Raw genomic sequence first — 9,160 nt, forward strand, 5'->3', positions numbered from 1 at the left:
TGAAGGAAAAAAGGGGGAAAAGGTGGAGAGAGAAGAAAAAGGGAAAGATGGAAAGAGAGAATGGGAGAAAGGGAAAGGAAGGAAAGACTTTTACCCAGTCCTTATGGATACCTGGAATACTACTCCATTCAACCTTAATCCATTTGGATAAAATTAAATTAATAAAAATAAAATTAAAAACCCAGCTTTCTTCAAAGTTCAGTTGTTATGCCACCTCCTACAGAAAGAACCTAGATCTTTGTGTACTCAAATATTTTTCTCAAATTTTCTCCAATACTGACGTATATATTTATCTGCGAAAAACCTTCACCCTCTCAGTATACTGAGCCCCTTGAGGGCAAAGATTTTTCTTAACCAAATATATATTATATATATATATATATATATATACATATATATATATATATATATATATACACACACACACACATATGACACTTGTTAGATTGAAATTGGAATTTTTATTACAGATTATTTCCTATCAAAATCAGGGCCAACACAAAATATTGACTCCAATATAGTTTAGCAATTCATTTTTCTTTTTATTTGCAAAGGAACGAGAAAAGAAAACTCTACATCATAGGTCCCCCCCCCCATTTTAAAAAGCATTTTTAATTAAAGTTTTCAGTTCCAAATTCTATCTCTCTCTCCCTTCTTCCCTCCCTGAAATGGTAAGTAATCAGATATGGGTTATACATACATCATGTTTTAAATTACGGGAAACAAGAAGCAAAAAAGTTAAATTGTTTGTTCACATATATGAAATCAGTGATAGAGCCAGTACTTAGTATTTGATTTGTATTAACATCACATTTTCCCTCTTTTTTCCAACTACATTTTATTTGAATAGGTATTGACTTTCTTTCATTGCTATGTCTCTTTTCCCCCTGAGATAATTGGGGGTTAAGTGACTTGCCCAAGGTCACACAGCTAGGAAGTTTTTTTTTTAAGTGTCTGAGGACAGATTTGAACTCAAGTCCTCCTGACTTCAGGGCTGGTGCTCTATCCACTGCATCACCTATCTGTCCCTCCTACAATGTCTTTTAAAAAAATCAATTACAATTTTAAAAAAATTTACCATTTATTTTAAAAATTAAGTTCCAAAACCTCTCTCTCTCCCTCTCTTTACTTCCCTCATTGAGAAGGCAGGTGATTTGATATGCAAAACATATGTCCATAGTCATATCTTAAATGAAAACATAGACCCAAGAAAAAAACAAACAAGAAAAATAAAGTTTTAAAGGTATGCTTCAATTTATATTCAGATTCTACCAGTTCTTTCTCTGTGGATGGATAGCATTTTTGCCATAATTCCTTCAAAGTTGTCTTGGATCATTGTATTGCTGAGAATAGCTATTATTCATGGTTAATCATCTTAGAATACGATTTCTGTTCAACATTTCCCTGGTTATACTAATTTTACTTTGCATCAGTTCATGTAAGCCTCCAGGTTTTTCAGAGAGCATCTCAGGGGTCCTTAAACTTTTTAAATAGGGGTTCAGTTCACTGGCCCTCAGACTGTTGGAGGGAAGAACTATGTAAAAACAAAAACTTTGTTTTGTGGACCTTTAAATAAACTTCATAGCCCTGGGTGATGGGGGATAATCGTCCTCAGCTGCCGCATCTAGCCCGCGGGCCATAGTTTGAGAACCCCTGATTCTAGCTCATCATTTGTTACAGAAGAGTAGCATTCCATTACAATCATATAACACACGTTGTTCAGTCATTCCTCAATTGATGGGTATCCATTCAGTTCCTTTTTTTTTGCCACCAGAAAAGAACTGCTATAAATATTTGGGTATGGATTAAAAAAAGTACTACATAATGGTTGAGTAAGTTCACAATTTACCAGAAGTGCATAAGTGTCTTAATTTTCCCACATCTCTATTTGTCATTTTCTTCTTCTGTCTTTTTAACCATCTTAATAGGTGTAAGGTTTTTATACCTCAGAATTGTTTTGATTTGCATTTCTCTAATCAATAGTGATTTAGAACATTTTGATATGGTTTTTAGATAGCTTTGAATATTTCATCTGAATATTGTTCATATTTTTTGATCATTTGTCAATTGGGGAATGATATTTAAAATTCAGTTTATAAAATTGATTCATTTCTCTATATATTTGAGAGATTAGGTCTTTATCAAAGAAATTTGCTTCAAATTTTTTTCAGTTATGATTGCTAACTGTATTTCCCTCTATCCTATTTCTCCCATTTACTTTCTTCTCATTCTTTTACTCTGTTGCTCCACAAAAATGCTTTGCTATCTCCCCCAATTTACCCTTTCTTCTGTGAGGACCCCACCCTTCTCATATCCTCTTCCCCTCTTATTTTTTTGCAAGTTAAGATAGATTTCTATACTCAATTGAATGTGCATGTTATTCTGTTTTTGAATCAATTCCAATAAGGTAAGATTCAAACATTGCCCACCATTTCCTCCATCTTCCCTTCCATTGCAAAAAACTTTTTCTTGCCTATTTTATGTAAGATAATTTACCCCTATTGTACCTCACCCTTTCCCTTTTTCCCAATGAATTCCTCTTTCACCCTTTAATTTTATGTTTTTTAGATATCATCACTTTATATTCAACTTTCCTGTCTATATACTCCCTCTAACTGCTATAATAACGAGAAAGTTCTCATTAGTTACAATTATCATCTCATGTAAGAATGTAAATATTTTAACCTTACTAAATCCCTTATGGGTTCCCTTTCCTATTTACCATTTTTTTTCTCTTGAATCTTGTCTTTGAAGGTCAAATTTTCTATTCACTCTAGTCTTTTTATTAGGAATGCTTGAAAGTTCTCTATTTCATTGAATGTCTATTTTTTCCCTTGAAAGATTCTACTGTTTTGCTGGGTAGGTGATTTTTAGTTGTAATCCTAGATCCTCTGCCCTCCAGAATATCATATCACTCTGCTCCTTTAATATAGAAGCAACTAATTTCATGTTATCTTGGTTGCAGTTCCACAATACTTAATGTTTTTCTGGATGTTTGCAATAGTTTGTTTTTGGCTTGAGAACTCTGTATTTTGACTATAACTTTCTTGTGAGTCTTCACTTAGGGATTTCTTTCAGGAGGTGGTTGGCAAATTATTTCAATTTTTATTTTACCTAGTTTTCCTTGATAATTTCTTAAAAGATATTTTTAAGCTTTTTTTTTTGGTCACAGTTTACAAAAAGTCCAATAATTTTTAAATTACCTCTCTTAAATCTATTTTCTAGATTAGTTGTTTTTCCAATGAGATATTTCACATTGCTTTCTATTTTTTCCATTCTTTTGGTTTTGTTTTATTATTTCTTGATGAATTATAAAGTCATTAGTTTTCACTTGCTCAATTGTAATTTTTAATAAATTATTTTCTTCAGTAAGGTTTTGTATCCTTTTCCATTTGGTCATTATTGAAAGGTTTTTGGAGAGGACTGGGGAAAAGTCCAGGTGAATTTGACTTTTTTCTGCCATCTTGGCTCTTTTCACTATCATTTCTAATAGTATCATAGGATTTAGATCTGGAAGGAATTTTAGAATTCAACTAGTCCAAATCCCCCAATTCATAAATGAGGAAAATACATTCTATTTCAATTAAAGTAATATAGCATAATCAATTAGGTTCCTAACATTTGTGAAATACACTGTCCCAAAGATTATCATACCAACAAGATAGGGCACAAATGTGACCAAGGAATATGCATGCATATAACAGTATCCAGAGAATCTACATAAAGAATTATATGCACAAACACGTCACCATGGCATGTATATGGAAGCAACATGCATGGCACTAGACATCCCACATGGCTAGAGCAACTCACAACTTTTGGTGCTACAATGTTGCAAATATCTTCTTGTGGTCTACGGCTCTGTTGGGATTTAAATGAAATGGTCTATTACCATCTTCTACATGCTATTTGTATAGGAACTTCTATTGGCAATTTTAGCTCCCATCTGCTCAGATGATGTGGAATAGGAATACTAAAAAGCATTTCTCTACTAGGACAAACTAAGAGGTATCAAAAAGTCAGTTTCAGGAAAGATAAATGGAACCCAGAAGAGTGGGAAAGATGGAGAATAGAACTTCCTAAAGTAGTCAAACAGTGTCCTTGTAGTTGTGTCTGACACTGACTATGTGATAATGGGATAGACAAGTCACTTGTACTCCCTAAGCCTCAGTTTCTTCTTTTGTAAAATTAATATGCCTCAAAATGAATATTATGAAAATTAAATGTGATAATTTAAGTAAAAGATCATGGCAAACTTCTGCAATAAATGTTGATTTTTCTTGCATGGTCTTATAAATATAAAATAATAGGGCTACTTTAGGTGTCACTGACATTAGCCTATAATTTGGAGACATTCTAAGATTTCCCAAAAATACCATTAATACTGTTTTACCAGTCAGAAACCAAAACAGATAATGTAGAATTAAGGGAAGGGATGACAGTGAAATTGAATGGCACTTATGTTCTTGCATCCTTTTTTGTATGTACCAGTAGTAAATTGCATATTATTAGTAAATTCTGTATTTATGTTTAAGTGCTATTTGGCTATCTTTCTATTCTCTTGAGCAATAAAGTAACATTTATTTTAAAAGACTGTTGATGTTGGGTTTTTTTTTTTTAATTTATATTCCTTTGTATGATTGTTCACATGTAATCCTGTGTATGAACCTGTCTCTGAGTCAGGATAACCATAAAGATGAAGATACTTTCTCAGAAACCTACTAGGTATTGAGGTCATAAATGTAAGCTTCTGGTATTATTTTCAGAGTTCAGAGAGAAACACATAAGAAAGAAGAGGAAGCAGAGTTCAAAGATGCAAAACATATTCTCCATTTTAAGAATATGTAGAGAGATACTTGTACTCAGACTTGTCATCCTACCTACAGTGACTCACAATCATTATGACTGAATCTGTGAATCAAGGACAATGAGGTACTGTGGTGCTGAAACTTGGTTTGGTAAGTCTGCCCCATCAAAGAAGTTTTCGCTCCTTCCATGATCCTAAACTGCACATTAACTGTGTTAATTTCTCCTTTTTCCCACCCTCCCCCCCCCCCCAGCCCATACCAAATTGTCTACAAAGGAAAATAATTTCCTGCCCTTTCAGTCAGAAGCTTAGCACTGGCTACTATTTGCAAAGTACTCAACACTTTAACATCTTTTCAGTTATGCTTTCTGTACACCTTTTTGTGTTATGATTTATCCCATGGATAGATGAAAACAAACAAAATGAAAACAAATAAACTTGGTTTGTGTTATGTTATTTAGGCAATGGAATTGAAAGAAATGAGCCTGTCATAAGAGCAGGCCTCTAGTTTCTTCTACCCCTTAGTGGGAAGAATAGAAGCAGCAGGTTAATAAAGAATTGTCCTCAGTATCACAGTATGGAAAGCCCTATAACTGTTCTCTAAATCAGCCCAAGACTATTGTAGGAGAAATAAAAGCACAGACAGATTTGAAGCCTAAAGCTACAAATTAATGTTATTAGTGAGCCGGCAGCCCAAGACAAAGGAGTGGAGGAAGGAGAGGAGTTCCTTGCATATTACTTCCCCCAAGTTCCTATGTGTAGGTATTCATTGTTAAAATGGAGTTACCCTTCCACAGCAATATGTAATGCTATAGCATTATATTAAATATTCATAACATTTGGAGACTACATTCCTAAAGTGTACCTGTTTGACATACCACAGCTATACTTGTTACAAATTACTACATCTTAGAACTAGAACTGATTGTGACTGAAGCATTCTGTTAAGACTGGACCTCTTTCTCAAAAAGTATGACTAGGGTTAGGTAGACAGAAACAACTAGAATGACTGATGGCAAATCCAGGTTAACCCTTGTGTATATCCTTATCTAGATTACAAATAAAAGGTCCATTCAAAGGAAACTGAGGTTTGCTTACTAAAGTTTTATAAAAGGTAGGGCAGATCTCTATATCTTCCTGAGTCTAAAATAGATTAATTACTAAGATTCGGGAACCATTCGAGTCAGCTCTTGTCAAATTGCCCAAGGTACCTAGATGAACAAAATAGAATAGGGAAGCTATCACAAATTGACAAATGGCTTCCAAAATCCTTCATTTTAAGATAAACATTGAATAAGTTATTGAGATTTTTCTGTGACCATGAGTTGTACCTTTCTTATTTAAATCCAAACATGCCATTATAATGACAGAGATCTTTAAAAATCCAATTCCTTCACTTTAGAGAGAAAGTGGGTTTTAGTAGTATAGTATAATATCATACAGTATAATGATAGATCCTTTAATTTAGCAATGCCATTACTAGGCATATAATCAATCAACAGACATTTATTAAGCATTGTTGAATGTAGCTGACTTTGCTTGATCCCAGGGCTGTAAAATACCTTATGGCAAAGGAAACCAGTTAAAAAGAGAACTATTGAAACTAATTTTTAAAAAGAAGAGATTAGATGTCAACACTCTTTCATCTCTAGCCTTCTCTAACAACTTTAAGTTGTTACACAAAATAATATAAATCCTTCTTGAGACTATGTATCATAGGAGATTTCTTTCCTGTTGAAATATACTTTTTTCCTACTCCCCTTCTGTGATACTTTGGGTACTCTTTAATTCTGGTGCTACATGGTAGCAGTTTGCTATTCCCTTGCCTTGGTTAAAAGATGGTTCAGCCTGGCTAAGTGAGTTTTTCTAATTTCCTGAACTCCCACCTCTTTTTGGTCAAGATTTGGCTCATTAACTAAGAATTTGTTAAAAGATTCATCGGCAGTTTTGAGTCCATTTTGAAAGATTCTTCTGAAAGGATACAGTTGATGATTGAGTAAAGCTATATGTTGGCATTCTGATAGTTTCTTCTAAAAGGACAGCTATCAGATATATGTTTTGTATTTTTTTTCTGTCTTTGTGGAGTGCCACTTGTGATAAGTGTACTATATTTATGGATATATCTGTATATGTATGTGTATGTGTGTATCCATGAGTTAAAAAAAAAATTGAGATGGATTTTTCTCCTAGTGCTCCTTTTCCCTCCCCCCAAAAACTAATTTGAATAAGTCCCTTCATTGATAATGTTGTTGACTAAGCTACACAAATTTCTTTGCCATGCAAAGCAGAATTGACCAAAAAAAAAAAAAAAAAAAAGTAATTTGTTCCAGAGGCAATTAGGGGATGACTACAAAGTGATTTTTATCTGGTTTTAAGAAATGTGTTTCTAACTAATTAAAACTTTAATTGGGATTTGATCTTGAATATGGTAAATCTAGATTTAATTGAACTCCAAAATTAAAGTTTATAGATTATGTTTAATTTGAATTTGAGGAATTGCCTGGTTTCTCAGCCACCAGAATTTTAAGTTTTAACTCATGGAAAAGAGAAAGTGATTCAAGGACCAATCAACTCAACCCTCCACCCATATTGAGGCTCTTCACTCACTCCCACTATTGCCTGAATCCAGACTGGTTATGGATAATGGGAATTGATATTCATGATGAGAAGAAAGAGAAAATGACTATGAGTTTTTAGGAATCCTGGAGTATTTTAAAAATAAAAATGGGCAGTTTTTCTTCTTCCCTTTTCTAACTATGGCCAAAGTTGTAGAGTCAGATAAGAGAAAGATAGATAAGAGAAGTATTAAAAATCAGTGAAATAAGAATTAGGTCTAGAAATAATCTAAGATATGATTGGTAAGGAATGTAAAAATCAGGATGTAAAAGAAATAAAATGGGATTTGTAAGGGTCCAGAGAGGAACCTTACATAGTGCAACAAGGAATTAAAAAGGCTTTGATGCCTAGGCACCTGGATGTGATCTCTGCAGCTAGCAGGGACAGCCTCCTGAATGGAAGTTCTGGATGCATTGAGAATGCATCATCAACGGGAGACATCTCTTTCTCTTATTGGCTGTGCATGTGACTTCATAGACCCAATATAAGTCATGGGGACCAGGAAGTAGGAGGATACAGAGGAGTACAGAGGAGTGCAGGAGTAGTGTGAGTAGGGCAGGATGTGATCCCATGGAATAAAGACTTGAGCTTCCAACCTGCTGCGTTTGGGCACTCTTTTGAACATAGAACCACTGCTCAGTGAGGCAGTGGCGGGAGATTTCCAAAGGCCTGGGATTAGGCAACACTGGCAATCAGTAACTTCTGAGGGGGAGGTTACAGGTATAGATTTTTTTCCAGCCAAGTTTAAAAGAAAACAGGAGATATTTAAGGGAGTTAGAAGAGGAAATGAGTAGAAAGTTAAGTTGTATAGTCTGAATAAAGGATTTTGAATATTTGGGGGAAAAAAGAGAAATAAAAAGGATTTTTATCTCTTTTAGATGAAGATATAGGAAACTTTATATGGTTATTCTTTGTGCTATATACATCTTCAAATTCCCGGACTCCAAAGCTGGGAGATGAGAATAGGAGGGATGCTGTTTATCCTTATCTGGAAAACATCAAGATAGATAAAGCTGGAGAATAAATATTGATCCAGCTTTTTTGAGGAAATAAACAGGTATAGAGAGCTAGGAATTAGCACCAAGTCTTTTAAAAATGAGTTTATTGATAATAGACTTTCTTTTTGAAATGCTATCAGTAGATGGGCCTTAAACAAATTGAGATTTACATGTTACTATATATTAGTGGTTATAAACCCAGATTTGATTTAGTCAAAATATGTCCTGAATCTAATACAGAATGTGATCTTAAGGACATACTCATATTAGAAATTATGGTAGATTAAAGTATAAAGTGAGAGATTGCCACCTTAAATTTTTTACTTCAGATAAGCCAAAAAGTGTACACCTTGTGAAGTGCTTGAAACAATTTGACTTTGGAAAAAATAATGCTAAATAACATAAATTATTATTAAAGTATTCTGTATGATGACATTTAGGAATGTAGATCCAGGTGTAATATCTCTCCTAAAAAGATGCTTTTGATAAGTCAGAATTTATTGTACTATTTTCATTGACAAAACATTAAAAAAAATGCATGCCTCTAAAAATTTGTTATTTCTGTGATCTTAAAACATGTTACTTCAGTTTAGCAATCTGTACATTGGATAAATGTAAAGTCTGGGCTAGCTCCCTAGAGGCCTCAGAATCAGCCAGAGTCAGGATAAGCAAAAATCCTTGGTCTTTAGGGGGAAAAGTGAATGAGATGGACAAAACTTCCAGGAGTTTTGCCAAGGAT

The sequence above is a fragment of the Antechinus flavipes genome, chromosome 2 (assembly GCF_016432865.1).
Source record: "Antechinus flavipes isolate AdamAnt ecotype Samford, QLD, Australia chromosome 2, AdamAnt_v2, whole genome shotgun sequence".
Classification (NCBI taxonomy): domain Eukaryota; kingdom Metazoa; phylum Chordata; class Mammalia; order Dasyuromorphia; family Dasyuridae; genus Antechinus; species Antechinus flavipes.